Source organism: Fukomys damarensis, unplaced genomic scaffold (assembly GCF_012274545.1).
Source record: "Fukomys damarensis isolate Sample0158 unplaced genomic scaffold, DMR_v1.0_HiC HiC_scaffold_4, whole genome shotgun sequence".
NCBI lineage: Eukaryota > Metazoa > Chordata > Mammalia > Rodentia > Bathyergidae > Fukomys > Fukomys damarensis.
This window is the reverse complement of record NW_022900916.1, coordinates 11003640-11019862: the sequence shown is the minus strand read 5'-3', so window position 1 is coordinate 11019862 and position 16223 is coordinate 11003640. Positions and strand designations below refer to the sequence as shown.

General features: G+C 38.7%; 1 long non-coding RNA gene across 1 annotated transcript in view; it reads right to left on the bottom strand.

The window, feature by feature from the left end:
* The window catches only part of LOC104869038, a 23112-nt gene extending 12832 nt beyond the window's left edge, over positions 1–10280 (bottom strand). The window contains exons 1-2 of the long non-coding RNA XR_782173.3: positions 10207–10280; positions 2361–2569 (exon numbers count right to left, since the gene is read on the bottom strand). This is a non-coding gene — a long non-coding RNA (uncharacterized LOC104869038). The remainder of the gene's footprint in view (positions 1–2360; positions 2570–10206) is intronic.
* Between the last annotated feature and the right edge of the window lie 5943 nt (positions 10281–16223).

Here is a 16223-nt window from a genome sequence, read left to right as displayed (position 1 = left end):
CTAGAATGTATAAATAACTAAAAAAAAAAAAAAAAATCAGACCCTCACCTTCAAAGACCCAGTCCAAAAATGGGCGTCTGAAATAAGTAGACACTTCTCAGTGAAGAAGTAGAAACAACAAATAAGTATATGAAAAAAATGTTCAACATCACTGATCACTCGAGAGGTGCACATTAATATAATGCTGAGATCCCACCTTCAGAAAGAATGGCTGTTGTCAAGAAGTCAACCAGTAACAAATGCTGGCAGGGTTGTGGGGAAAAAGGAACCCTCTCCATTGTTGGTGTGAGTGCTGCAACCACTGTGGAAATCAGTGTGGAGATTCCTCAAAAAACTAAAACTGTGGGCCAGGGATATAGCTCATTGGTGCTCCACCTGATTGGTAAATGCAAAGTCCTGAGTTCCATTTCCTGTACCAGGAACCCCCCTCAAAAACAACTAAAACTAAAAGTTCCATTTGACCCACTTTTTCCCCCTTCTTGGTATCTTCCCAAAAGAGTTAAGCGCGTTGTATCATACCCATGCACATGCATGTCTATAGCAGCACAGTCTGTAATAGCTAAATCTTGGAAACAGCCCAAATGCCCATCAACCAATTAATGGATAAAGAAGATGTGGTTCTTTTATACAATGCAGTACTACTCAGCTATAAAGAAGGATAAGCTTGAGACATTTCTAGGTAAATGGGTTCACCTTGAAATCATACTCTTAAATGAAATAAATCCAAAACACATGTTCAAATATCACATGGTTTCTCTGTGAGAAACTGAAAGTGTAGATAAGGACTAAAATTTATAATAGATATTGTGAAATAGGAGGAAATTGTTCAAATGGGAAAGGGAACTAAGGTGTGGAAAGGGAAAGGAAGGAAGGGAAAAGGAAAAAAGATAATAAAAGAAAAAATGGAAATAAAGCTTTTGTAAATAAGGGAAAAAGGGTTGAAGGGAGGGGATGGGATTGGGAAAAAAGAAGAATCAATATATATCACATACAGGTACAAATCCCATATAACGAATGTTACCAACATGCATATGTAAAATGCACCAATAAAGTTAATTTAAAAATGACTCATGTTGTAAGGTTATGTCACCTGTTCCTCTCATTTTGCTGATATCTGTGTCCTGAGGTCATCCTCTTTGCTCCTTTCCAGCCATCAAGATCCTCCTCTTGTCTCAGTACTTGGCAATTTTTATATATATGAGGATCACGCCTTCATTTCTCTGGCCTCTCACTTTCCTATTATTTCTCCTCACAGTCTTGTCCTTCCCCTTTGATCACCCCACAATCCTATGGAACCGGTTGTTACCCATAGCCCTTGCCTCTGTGGTCACAAAGCATGCATACCACTTCCCCCCATCTTGCCATCTTCCTAGTGACCTCTGTTCAGCACCTAATTTACCAGGGCTGCTGTGACAAACCACCTCGCCCAATCCTGGAGGTTGGTAGGTGAAGGCATGGGCAGGGCTGGGCCCTCTGAGGCTCTGAGGGAGAATCTGCTCATGGTTATAGGCATTCTCTGGCTTCCTCGAGTCACTGCTCTGATCTCTGTCCCCGTGTTCACATGGTGTCGTCCCTACATGTGCATGTCTGTACTATTCATGTCGGAGCAGGGCCCACCCCACTTGGAATGATCTCATCTTAACGAATTTTCTTTGCAGTGGCCTCTATTTTCCAATTATTCCACTCTTCTTTCTGTGTCCTGTGCTGACACCTCCCAGCCTCCCAGCTTCTAAAGTGGCCAGGGCTTTGGACTTTGGGCATCTTGTCTTCTCTAACTAAATTCGCTCCTCTTGTAACCCTGGCCAGTCTCATGGATTTAAATCCTCCCTAAACCTCAAATTATGCCTCTGACATTGATCTCTCTGAAGTACGGGCTGATGTCCCTGCTTCCTCAGCTTCTCTACCTGGAGGCCTAACATGGCCCAACTCAGCATCCCCAACTGAACTCCTGATCTCACGGCTGCTCCTCATCCTTCCACTTGATCAGGCCGAATATCTTGGAGTCATCTTCTCTTTCTCTCATTGCCTACGGACTTTGGTTGGCTCTCCTTCAGGGGATATCTGGTGTTTGATCCCTCATCACCAGTTGGCCTATGCCACCACTGCCCTGATAATGGCCGTATTTCTGGTCCTCAGTGTCCCATAACCTGCAATCTGTGTCTGGTCAGCCACCATGTGATGCATGTGCCACTTCAATCTGAGTAGTCCCTCCCCTCTGAAAGCCCTCTTGTGCTTCTCTGTTTCATTCAGGGTAAAAGCTGAAGTCCTCAGGAGGCTGGTGGGCTCTGGGAACTACCTTGACCACTTCCATCTTGCCTCCCACTTCCTCCCCGCCTCCTCACCCCTCCCACACTGGTTACCTCTTCCTTGAACACCTAGGCCAGAACTGTTCCTCCTTCAAGCCACATTCTGTGAAGCACTTCTGTACTATCTCACTGGCTGCTCTGTGCGACTCCCCAGCAGAAGGCACATTCCAAGGTTTTATTGGCATTTGTCTTTCTGAATCAAGAACAGTGCCTGACAGCTTGTAGGTCCCCTGTACATATTTGGTGAATGAGTGGATGGTTACCTGGAACGAGAAAACAAAAGAAAACCGATTGTAAAGGACAAGACGCACTTGCCTAGAAATGTTGATGTGAAAAAATATCATCAGATAACACCGGAACCACCTTGAAATTTTATCTGAACGTTATTTGAAGCCTCCAATGTAAAGGTTTAGGTGTAATTTGATTGTTAAGGGAACCCAGCATGCTTTATTCCGAAGCGTAATTCAGTGACTAATCCTTTGTTTCTCTTTCTTTCTTTCTTTCTTTTTGGTTTTTTTGAGACAGAGTCTCACTGTGCAGTGACACTGACCTGGAAATCACTATGTAGCCCAGGCTGGTCTCGAACTCACAGTGATACTCCTGCCTCAGCCTCTCGAGTGCTGGGATTACAGGTGTGCGCCACCATGCCTGGCCCTTTGTTCCTTTTATAAAGTACTGAATGATGGAAGGGACCCCTCTTCCATGAAAGTCCTCCTGTGTTCCAGAGAGGAGCTGGGAGCTCTTTGGGGTGAACTGGCTGTAGGTGGGCTGATCCCATTATTCCTCCTCCAGGTTGGGGCTCACCCTGGCCTGTGTATGCCAGGGTTTATCAGTATTGGAACAGGCCTTAAAAGCCTGCCTTTAAAACAGTTTGTTTCCCTTTCCCTTGTAAGGAACTGAGTGTGGCTGTAGGCTGAAGTTACTGGGGTGACGAGTTCCATATGAGACATTCTCCTGCTGGCTGATTACTTTCCTCAGAGTAAGCCATAGTTCTGATCAAGGGAGAAGTAAAAACGGTTTATCTCATTGTCTTGTTATAGGAGCACTGCTTGGGAACAGTGAGGTGTGAAGACAGTGCTGTTGAGTTTTACACTTACAAGTTGTGTCTTCAGTATGTGCAGATCATTTAAAGTTCCACGTAAGTCCACGTAAGACATCAGGTAGCATTAGAACACGAGCTTTGTTGACAGTACAGGAAAGAGTGAGGCCCTTAAACTGTGCAGCTGTATCATGCTGGCTGACTTCCTAATTTTCAATCTGATTTTCAAAAATTTTCTCTGGTTTTCAGTGTAATGAGTGATATGCCTTTCTGAAAGATATTATATGCTATTGGTGGATTTCTCCTCTTGTTATTTTGTTTATCTTTAAAGACAAAGATAATAATCAGATCTTCTTTGTTGGATATGCTGAGTAATGAGGTTTGCCGAAAGCTCAGGAAAACCATTGTGGATTGATGAAATCGTGAACACTGGAAAGATTAACAGAAAAAATATGGAGAGAACAAGCTACTGAGAAGAACGTAAATCCTTTTGGAACTGGATACTTCATACAGCTGATTTTAAACATTTCTTGCCTATACTTTTAGCCACTTAACCCACTTGGAACACATGGGTGGATCTACATCAACCCATTATATGTTTTTCCAGGTTCTCTATGTTCAGTTTTCCTGATCTTCTAAATTTGGAATGCAGTGTCAGGCCCATTCTGGGATTATTGTCTTGTCTTGGGGTCACCCTCTTCATGGATTCAAGGCAGAGAAGAAAGGAAGAAGTCAAGGGGGCAGAATTGAGTGAGGGAATTTTGTGAAACAAAGGGATGAGAGAAAAGAAGAAAAAATAGACCAAAGTCCACAAGCTATAAACAAAGTTGATAAACTATTTTTCTTTTGTTTGTTGAAAATGAAAACTCACAGTACTTTTTTTTTTTTTTTTTGGATAAGGCCACTATTTTGAAAATGGGTGATGATATGTTTTCTGGTATGTTGTAAGGGAGCAAAAGTCTATCTTAATACTTAGGCACATTTGAATTCCAAATCTCTACAGTTCTTTGGAAACAATTAATAAAGGCGACAGAAGCGCTGAGGAGATGGCTGTGATTCATTTCCCCACCCTGTGACTCACTGCTCCAAGCAGACATGAGGTTGAGATAGAAGACTTCATTTTGAGGACTCACGAGCTGATTCAGTCTTGTGCGTCTTTATGTTGTGTTGTTTTGAGTCAAAACTTTGAGCGTTTTGACACATAAAGCAGTATTGATGTAGGCAAGGGATCAAAGGATTAAAATGAGCCACTGTGAGTAAAGTTGGTACCTAAAAGTACCTTCCTCTTGCATAACATTAGAAATCAAGGTTAAGGTAATTACAGATAGGGTAGGTGCTGAAGAAAGCAAACAGCTACCTTCTGAAGTTTTTAAATCTGGAAAGATCCAACCATTTCTGTATATTCCTTTGACTGAAATATTTACAGCAAGTAAAGAAAAGCAGAAAATAAACATCCTTGGACTTCCCACAGGCCCAAAGTGCCTTTAAAAAGACCTTGTCATAGATGTGTGTTAAAATTCACTCCAAGAAACACTGATATTTTACTATGCACTTAGAAAACTTTATATATGAACTTTACAAATAAATTGAACAAATTATAAAGTAATTGGCCATTTTAATTATTTTAAGGTGGTAACATTTTGATATCTTAATTTATACTTTTGTTCATGGTAGAAAATCAGAATGAGAAAAACTGTAGCTTTATTGGTTATTAAATTTTGGAGGGATTCCTCAAAAAAAAAGTCCTACTTTAAACCCCTAATTGTATAATAAAAATCAAACATTTTTGTTAGTGGAGGATTGGATGTAATGAGTGAGAAGAATGCACTTTTCTTTGGGCTTGATTTTCTGTTTTAAGAAATGAGAAGTTCAAAGTTGTTGGCATATACTCAGGTATGGAGTTGCCAAATACTAATTGGATCATGACTCCATATTGTTTTCATCTAGGTTAATTTATTTCACATATTCAAATTGTTTCATATCATTTTCTAGGGATTAACCTCACTGGAAACTTACCTCCTTGTTTGGTAGTGTTCTGAAGGGGATGTAGGAAATGGAAGAACTTATGAAATAACCAGTTGGTAGCTCATACTGGGAGATTATATATTATATATAAATTATATATAATTATATATAGTATATAGGTATATGTCCGAGAAATAGATCAGATCAGTAGGTGAGTATAAGTACAAGAATATGAACATCTCCCCAAACCAAAATAAAGGAGGGAAGTTATAAAGTTGAGAGTGGAAATAAATGAAATTGAGACTAAAAACAGTAAAAGAAAAAAAAAATCAAAGGATTGAAGACCTGGGTCTTGAAAGAATAAATAAAATAGATAAGCTAATCTTTCCCCCTAGCTAGACTTCCCAAAAGAAGGTGAGAAAAGATTCACATCAGTGCAACTAGAAATGGAAAAGGTGAAATCATGACAGACACTGGAAATCCAGAAGGTAATAACTATTTCAAAAAATTATATTCCAACAATTTAACAAATTTTGAAGAAATGGACAGATTCCTAGACACATACAAATGACTAAAACTAACCCAAGAAGAAAGAAATATGTGTGACAACCTAATAATAAACAATGAAATTGACACAGTAATAAAATATCTACCAACTAAAAACTCCCAGGATCTGATTCACTGCTGAATTCTACAAAACCTTTAAGGATGTTATATCACCAATACTCCTCAAGCTCTTCAAAGAAATTGAAAGGAATGGAGTGCTCCCAAACTTATTTATGGAAGCCAGTATTATCCTGATCTAAATACTGATTAAAGACCCAGCCAAAAAAGAAAACAACAGCCCAATCTCTTTCATAATCACAGATGCAAAAATACTCAACAAGATATTAGCAAATGGAATACAGCACATTATCAAAAAGATCATCATGATCAAGTGAGTTTCATCCTAGAGATGCAAGGATGGTTCAACATACATAAGCCAAAAAATGTAATACATCACATAAACAGAAGCAGGCCAAAACCATATGATCATATCAATAGATGCAGAAAAGGCTTTTGACAAAATCCAACACCCTTTCATGGCAAAAACCCTGAATAAAACAGGTGTAGAGAGACAATACCTGAATATGATAAAGCCTACATATGACAAACCAATAGCCAGTATCATACTACATGGGGGAAAAACTGAAAGCATTCTCCCTAAAATCAGGATCAAGATAAGGAGGTCTATTATCATCTCTTGTATTCATCATAGTACTTGAAATATTAGCCAAAGCAATTAGGCAAGAGAAAGAAATAAAAGGGATACATATAGGAAAGGAAGAATTCACATTATCATTGTATGCAGATGACATGATACTTTACATAGGAGACCCAAAGAACTCCACCAAAAACCTCTTAGAATTAATAATGAACTTTAGTAATGTAGCAGGATTGAAGATCCACACGCAAAAATCATTAACATTTGTGTACACCAACAATGAATGGGATGAAAAGGAAATTATGAAAATAATACCATTCACAGTATCTTCAAGAAAAATGAAATATCTAGGAATTAACCTAACCAAGAAGACCTCTACAAAGAAAACTACAGTACTCTGAAAAACGAGACTAAAGGAGACATCAGAGAATAGAAAAATGTCCCCCACTCTCTGATAGGCAGAATCAATACTGTCAAAATAGCCATACTCTCAAAACTGTTATATATATTAAGTGCAGTTCAAATCAAAATACCAGCAGCATAACTTTGCAGATCTAGGAAAAACAATCCTAAACTTTCTATGGAACCAGAAGAGCAAAAGCAACTTTGGGCAATAAGAGAAAAGCAGGAGGCATAGCAATACCTGACTTGAAGCAGTTCTACAAACTGATAGTGATAAAAATGGCAAGGTACTGGAACAAAAATGGAATCATAGAATTGAGGTTGCAGAAACTTCCCCAGACAGATTCAGCTGTTTAATCTTTAACAAAGGGGCCAAAAGTCTGTGTTGGAAAGATAGCCTATTCAACAAGTAGTGCTGGTAAAACTGGTTATCTGTTCTGATTGAAGTTGGACCCTTATCTTTTACCATACACTAAATTAAAATCAAAGTGGATCAAGGATCTAAACATTAAGACAAATATTAAGCCTACTGAAAGATAAATTAGGTAAAACACTTGAAGACATAGGTGTAAGAAAAGAGTTTCCAAACAGAATGTCAGCTACACAAGAAATAACAGCAAGAATGAACAAATGGAATTATATCAATCTGAAAAGCTTCTTTACAGCAAAAGAAACAATCAGTGGAGTGAAAAAACAACCTGTAGAATGGGAAAAAATTTTGCCTGCTATTCCTAGATGTTAGAGGACTAATATCTAGGCTATACAAAGAACTTAAAAAAATTTGAACCACCTAAAATTAAAGATCCAGTCAAGAAATAGTCAAGAGAAATGAACAGATACTTCACATAGAAATACAAATGGTTAAAAAAATATATATATAATGCTCACAACTTTGGCCATCAGAAATATGTAAATTAAAACAATGCTAAGATTCCATCTCACTCTGAAAAGAATAGCAATCATTAAGAAAAAAAAAACAATAACAAATGCTCATCTCACTCTGAAAAGAATAGCAATCATTAAGAAAAAAAAAACGATAACAAATGCTGGTGAGGTGGTGGTGAAAAGGGAAACTTCCTTCATTGTTGGTGGGAACAATGTTATGCTAGTTACGACCATTATGGACATCAGTATGGAGATTTCTCAAAGAACTGGAATTAGAAATTCCATATGACCCAGCAATCTCTCTGCTAGGTGTCTTCCAAAGAACTTAAGACATCATACTACAAAGATACATGCATACTGATGTTTATAGTAACACAGCTCATAATAGCTAAATCCTGGAAATAGCCTGAATACCAATCAACAGATGATTGGACAAAAAAATGTGGTATCTGTATAGTATAATGGAATACTACTCTGCTATAAAGAATGAAAGATTTGAGACATTTGTAGGAAATTGGATGCACCAGGAAAATATGATATTGAGTGAAATAAACCAGACACACAAGCTTAAACACCGTATAGTATCTCTCATTTGAGTGAGGCAAAGTACAAAGAAAGAAAATAATAAGGGTGATAGAAGGTGTCTTAGTTATTTTCCATTTGCTGAGACAAAACATCCAACACCCAAAGTTAAAGGAAGAAAGGTTTATTTAGCTCACTCTTTCCAGAGGTTTCAAGTCATAATTGGCTGGCTCTAGGGAAGGGTGGCATGACAGATGGGCATCGCAGAGGAGAAACTATTCAGGGTAGTCAGAAGACAGCAAAAGCAAGCAAGCAATAACAGCTTCTTTCTGTCCCTTTTATGTTCTATCTAGGCTATCCTTACCCTGCTTAGGGTAGATGCCAAACCAATCAGCAGGCTAATTTAGTAATCACACACCCTTTATCCCAGCATCACACCATGAATCAGTCACACACTCTAGATCCAGCCACCTCTGAAAAAGCCTCACCTAGACTGCATAAGGCTTTGGGGGGCCATCTAGACACAAGCCATAACAGAAAGGACCGAGGAGATGGATCTCTTGCAGTAGGGAAGTGATCTGAGGAAAAAAGCATGAGGGGTGAGGAGGAGGGGAAGGGGAAATAAGTAGAATAAAGATATACCATGTACAGGAACCTAATAACCTCAATTAATGTAAACATTATATGCCATAACATGAGCTCAGTAAGATAACGGTATCACCAAGAATGAAAAATGGGATAAGGAATTGGAGGAGGAGGGAGGAGAAAAAGAAGGGGAAGAAAATTTAAAAAAGAAACAAGCTGTGGCCTGTACATGTAACCACTCCTCAAATGATTGTAAACTGCATGAACTGCAAACATGTACTAATAAGAAAAAAATTTTAAATGCCTGGGTAGGGTGGCGCATGCCTGTAATCCCAGCACTTGGGAGACTGAGGCCACTTTGCAAGTTCAAGGCCAGCCTGGATTACATAGTGAGTTCAAAGCCAGCCTAAACTATATAGCAAGACCCTGTCTCAAAAAACAAAACCCCCCAAACAAAACAAACCCCCAAAACAAAGAAAAGAAAGAAAGAAATTTGGTGTTAGTGTTAAATCCCCCAACAGTCCCTTGTATGACAGCATATTTTGACATTACTGCATTTAGTCTGGTTTTAGTCCTTGCACTCTGGGAGGCTGAGGCAGGAGGACTGAAAGTTTGAGTCCAAAATGGGCAATATAAGAATTTAATGAGAACTTGTGTAGTAATAAAAAGTTAAAAAAAGATTGGGGATTGAACTCAATACCAGAAAAACAAACAGATAAACAAATGTACAAATTTTTGTGTGGATGAGTATATTGCAAGACCAAAATACATATATAATTGAAAAGTTACAAAGGTATACTCCTTTTAAAAAAAATTTTACCCCAAATTCTGACAACAACAACACAAAAATGTGTGGCTAAATTATTAGATTAAAATGTTCAAACTATGTACACATATGAGGTCCCTAATGAGATGACCAAGATATAAAACATTAAAAATCAATGGAATTAAGAGCTAAGGCTGGGCATAGTCACACACACCCATAATGGCAACACTCAGGATGCTGAGGTTATGAGTTTGAGGCCAGCGTGGTCTACACAGAGAGTTCAAGACCTGCTTGAACTAAATAGGGAGACCCTGTTTCAAAAATAAAAAGACTAAGCCATATCTTGAGCTGTGCAAAAGGAAATGACTTCATAAGTAAACCGAAGTTCTTGGTGAGCAATGATTTAGGGATATTAAAAGTTGGAAGAAGCTCCGAAGACGAGTGTAGTCCACGCTCTTTACAAGTAGCATTTAGAAGTAGGAAGCTGAGGTGCAAAGTGGCTACCAGACTTGCCCGCGGTCACATGACTTACCAGCAGCGGAGCCAGCCTAGCACTTGACCCTGGATTCCAGGACAAAGAGCCTTTATTATGTCAGGCTGTGCCAGCACCAACGTCCCAGGATGGCCTTTGCCAGGGTTATATTTAAACATGACTCCTGTTTACTAGCTGCCAGGGAATTTTCGCAGAAGCCTGTGGGTGGAGATCAGAATCATGTGATTAAATGTTTGACAAAGTGGTGTTGAATGACTGAAAGCCTTAGATAAATATTGACTTTCGGTCTTTCTTTTTGGAGTTGAAAGTCCCAATAAGGTTTTTTTTAAGTGTTTTTCTTACAAATGTTATATGCTTACACACATAAAGGCAGAATTAAAATTCATCATTATTATTTTATTACTTGTGTTACTGGAGACTGAACCCATGTCTTCTCAAGGAGCTACATACTCAGCTCTTATTTTTTATTTTGAGATAGAATCTCATGAAGTGTTAGTTGCTCAGGCTGGACTTGAACTTGCAACTCTCCTATCTCAACTTCCACAGTGTTTGGATTACAGGTGTGTGCCACCACGCTGGGCTTAAAATGATTTTTTTTTAACTTATAAAAGACTTGACAACATCTGTTGATAGAATTAGTGCTGGGAAAACACTGGTGTCATAGGAAGGTCACCAGGTACAGAACCTGATCTCCCACTTCCCTGTCGTGTTATTCCTCATGGAATTATTTGGTTTTCTAGTCAATAAAATGATGATGTCATTGTCTTCCCTGTTTCCAAGAAATGCTCCGAGGATAAGTGAACTGCTTTATTTCACACATTTCTAACAGATTTAGAGTAAAAGAATTAAACTTTAGACTTTTTTTTAAATTTATAATTATGAGTTAGTGATTCCCAGGAATTCCTTTTCACACCCTTTAATATTTTAAGCCTTTTCTTGATTAAATCTTAAAATTAGAAGTCTGAGAAGTCACCAGTTGATTTCTCTCAGTTCAGGTCCCCTTCTCTGGTGATGTTGAGAAATTCTGGAAAGAAACTCACTCCTGTACAAGATGATTTGTTCCGTAGCTGAGTGGTCCCAACACAGAAAAATATTCATGTTTTGAATAAAGCTCTTAATATCAATTTAAACTGTAGTCCTAGGTTTTTGTTTTTTATTAAATAGATTTCATTGATTCATAAAATATTTGAATTCAACTATCATCTTCTAAATTTTCAATATCATGGAAAAAAGATAATGTTGCTGATTGGCTACTATGCAATATTGAAAGCTTTTTCTTAGATGTTTACAAGAAAAATTTGAAATGTTAGGGCTGTACCACATAGCTGTCCTTTTTGCATTGATAAGTATAGCAAAGTGGTTCAAATCACAAGGTCTAGTGTTAAGACTCGGATTTAAGTCCTGATTCTACTACTGACTAACTGTACAACTTACAAAGGTTGCTTAGTTTCTTTGAAGCCTTGGCCTCTTCATTTGTGAATTATAATGGTCATAATTCTCATTATGATGTAGTTGCTAAGAAGTTAAGAATACTATGCATTTGAAGACATAATACATAGTAACCCTCCAATAAATGTTAGCTATTGGTATTATCAGTATCTTTACTCTTTGGCCTAAACATATATCCTAGATACGTTTGTCTTTGCTCAGACAAAATTCCCAAAACCCAAAGTTAAAAGAGGAAACTCTTATTTTGGTCCAAAGTTTGTAGAAGTTTCAGTCCATAGTTGGCTGGCTCCAAGACAGGGTGATGAGGCAGAGGGGCTTCGCAGCGGAGAAAGAGTTCTTGGCAGGTGGAAGGCAGCAAAGCAGCAAAGCAGCACGTGATCAGCAGAAAGGGGCAAGCAACAACAGCATTCCTTTTTCTGTCGCTTGTATTCTTTCCAGGCTACTCACTCTTAGGCAGGTGGCACTCATGCTCAGAGTGGGTATCCTCAAGTATAGCATCACAACATGAATCAGTCCTAGCATCACATTTTTAATTCCAACATCACACATTCTAAGCCAGGCATGGTGGCACACACCTGTAATCCCATCACTTGGGAGGCTGAGGCAGGAGGATCACTGTGAGTTCGAGACCAGCCCGGGCTACATAGTGAGTTCCAGGTCAGTCTCAACTACATAGTGAGACCCTGTCTCAAACGACAACAACAACAACGACAACAAAAAACAAAACCAACATCACACACTCTAGATCCAGCCACAACCGAAAGCCCCACCTATGACTAGCATGAGGCTTTGTGGGGACATCTAGACACAAGCCATAACAACATAGATTTTACATTTATAGCAAATAACTTGTATTTTCTTTGATTTGTACCTGGTATCGAAATGAAATATTTTTGAATTGTCCCCTTGTGTACTAACTTTCTCCTTTCCAGTTTTAAATCTATATTTTCATAAACATATTCTATGGTCTTCATATTTTTTGAACAAAATTATTGAACAAAAATGAAAACATTGTGAATTCTTTTAAAATTTAATTTTATTGGCACATTTAAGGTATATAATATAATGACATTCATCATTGGAAATTTGTACCTTTACACAACCCATCTTGGTTCTTATTTTTTTCACCATTCCCCTGTCCTCCCTTCAACCTCTCCACCCGTCGCGATCTACAAAGAATTTGTTTGCATTTTTTCTTTTTCTCATATTAATTCCCTTCCTATTTTTCCTCTTTCCCCTTCCCCTTCTCCTTTGCACCCTTTCTTCCTATTTGCCTTTTAGTCCTTATTTACACTTTCAGTTTCTCACACTAGAGAAACTATTCGGTATTTACACATATGTATCCTATTTATTTCACTTAAGAGTATCACCTCAATGTGCATTCATTTAGCTATAAATGTCTCTAATTTCTCTTTCTTTATGTCTGAGTAATACTTCATTTTATTAAAAAAACATTTTCTTTATCCATTCTCCCATTGATGGATAGTTGGGATGCTTCCAGTTTTTAGCTATCACAAATTGTGCTGCTCTGAACATGGGTGCACATATATCACTGTGGTATGATTCTTTTAATTCTTTGGGGAAGATACCCAGCACAGAAACAGTTGGGCCAAATGGGACCTACACTCCTAGTTCTTTGAGGTATCGCAAAGATACTGATTTCCACAGTGGTTGCACCAGTCTGCACTCCCACCAGCAGTGATGCAGGATTCCTCTTTCCCCACAGCACCGCTAGCATTGGTTATTGGTTGATTTCATGATAGCAGCCATTCTTTCTGGGGTGCAGTGGTACTTCAGTGGTGTTTTCATTTGCATCTCTCAAATAAACACTGATGTTGAACATTTTTCATGTTTATTTGCTATCTCTACTCCTTTGAGAAATGTCTATTCATTTCAGATGCCCATTTTTGGATTGTGCTTTTAAATTTGGGAAATCTGATTTTTTAAGTTCTTTATATATTCTAGATAGTAGACCTTTGTCTGAGGAGCAGGTAGTGAAAAGTTTTTTCCCACATTGTGAGTCCTCTCTTTATACTGTTGACTATTTTTCTTGCTGTGCAGAAGCTTTCTTAAGAAGAATACATCCTACTTACTGATTGTTTGTGCTAGTTCATGGGCAACTGAGGTTTTGTTCATAAAATCTTTTCCTATACCAAGAATTCTACCTAACCTCTCTTCCAGCCGGTTTAGTGTTTCTGTTTTAATATTTCAAACTTTAATCCATTTTGATTTTAGTTTGGTGTGTGGTGAGAGATATAGGTCTAGTTTTAAGCTTTAGCAAGTTGAAACCCAGTTTTTCCAGCACCATTTATGTAGCAGGCTTTCCTCCAGGGAGGGTGTTTGGCTTCTTTGTAGAAGATGAGATGGCTGAGTGTGTCTGGTGCTGTTTCTGCATTCCACTGGTCCTCAGGTCTGTTTCTTTGCCAGCATCATGCTATTTTTATCACAGTAGCTTTGTAGTATAGTTTCAAGTTGGGAATTGTGATACCCACCATCTTGTTTTTATTGCCTAGAATTGCTACTGCTCTTCTAGGTCTCTTCTCAATCCAAATGAATTTTTGGATTGTTTCCTCAAGGTTGGTGAAGTATGCTCTTTAATTTCAACTGGGATTGCACTGAATCTAAATAGCAGTTTTGGAAGCATGGCTATTTTCACTATGTTGATTGTTCCTACTGAGGAGCAAGGGGTATCTTTCCATTTTCTTGCTTTTCTTTTTTTCGGGGGGATTCTTTCCATTTTCTGATAACCTCTTCAGTCTCTTTCTTAAGAGTGCTGTAGTTTTCAGAGTAGAGGTCTTTGATTTCTTTCATTAGATTGATTCCTAGGTATTTGTTTTTTGGATGCTAGTGTAAAAGGAATTGTTTTCCCCATTTCTCTCTCAGTGAGTCTGTTTTTCGTGTACAGGAAAGCTGTTGGTTTTTGTGTGTTGAACTTGTATCCAGCTACTTTGCTGAATTTGGTTATGAAGTCTAGAAGACTTTTGGTGGAGTTCTTGTGGTCTTTTATGTAGAGTATCATGTCATCTGCAAATAATGACAATTTGACTTCTTCATTTCCTATCTTTATTCCTCTTATTTCTTTCTCTTGTCTAATCGCTGTGGCTAATGTTTCCAGAACTATATTGAACAGGAGTGGTGATAGTGAACATCCTTGTCTTATTCCTGATTTTAGTGTGAAGGATTTCAGTTTTTGACCATTTAGTATATTGGCTGTTGGATTTTCTTTTTCTTTCTTTTTTTTTTCCCTCTCATTGAGTTTATTGGTACATTTTAGGTATACAGTACAGTTATATTCATTATTGGGATCTTATACCTTTACATGACAGGTCTTGATTCTCATTTTTTCCCCTTGTCCCTGCCCTCCCTTCACCCCCTCCTCCCCTCCCCATTTACAAACACTTTATTTCCATTTTTTCATTTTCTCATATTTTTTCTTTTCCCTTATTACCATTCCCCTACCCTTCCCACTTCCCCTACACCTTTAGCCCTTTTCTTCCTATTTCACATTGTCACTTATCTCATTAGGATCTTATGTATTATTATAGTTTGTCACACCAGAGAAACTATTCAGTATTTACACGTGTGACTTACTTATTTCACTTAGGGGTATATCCTCAGTATGTATCCATTTTCTTATGAATGAATGTAATTTATCATTCTTTATGGCTGAGCAGTATTCCATTTTATAGAAAAACCAGATCTTCTTTATCCAGTTTCCAACTGATGGGCAAATGGGCTGTTTCCAAGTTTTAGCTATTATAAACTGTGCCGCTATAAACATAGGTGCGCATATATCACTGTGATATGATTCTTTTAATCCTTTTGGAAAGATACCCAGCAGAGGGATGGCTGGGTCAAATGGTGAGACTTGTTTATGTGTCATCTCATTTCAACAGATGCAGCCTGCTGTTTTTTTTCCCCCACTGTGCCTTTGTTGAGGTAACATTTTGCCTACCCAGTGGTCTTCTATTCTCATCAAGCAACCGAGCAGCCTTTACTCTGCTGCTTACCAGTGCACCAGTTCCTGGGTTCAGAATGGTGGCCTTCTGGATCCCTGAGCTGATCTGTTGTCTGGGCGGGCTTCTGACTGGGGCCTGTGCACACTTGGGATGGTATCTAGGTGTGCCTCTCTCTGGGCCCCCTATGTAGCTGTTGTCTGGGAGGCCTTTGGCTGAGGGCTGTGTCCCCCAGTTCCTGTTGTCTGTGTAGGCTTCTGGCTAGGGTCTCCATGCACTTATCAGTGGTATTGGTGCAAGCCTCTGGCTCTTGCTTGTGCATCTGTGTAGTTTTTTTCCGGGTGGGCCCTTGGCTGTGGCCGATGGTATGGCTGGTTTCTTGCTGGAGCTTGTGTGCCTGTGCAGCTCTTTTCTAGTCAGGCCTGTGGCTTGAGCAGGTGTGCCCACATCTCTGTGGCTGGTCCTGGCTGAGATCTGCCTGCAGCTGTGCCACTCTCATACACACAGCTGCTCCCTGGGATCTGCCCGCTCTTACCAATAGTATGGTGGGCCTCTGGATTTATTGTGAATTCTTACAATTGCTATCTAAGATCGAAGCGAAGTCTTTGACAAGTATTTTTGTTTGTTTATTTGAGACAGGGTCTCACTGTG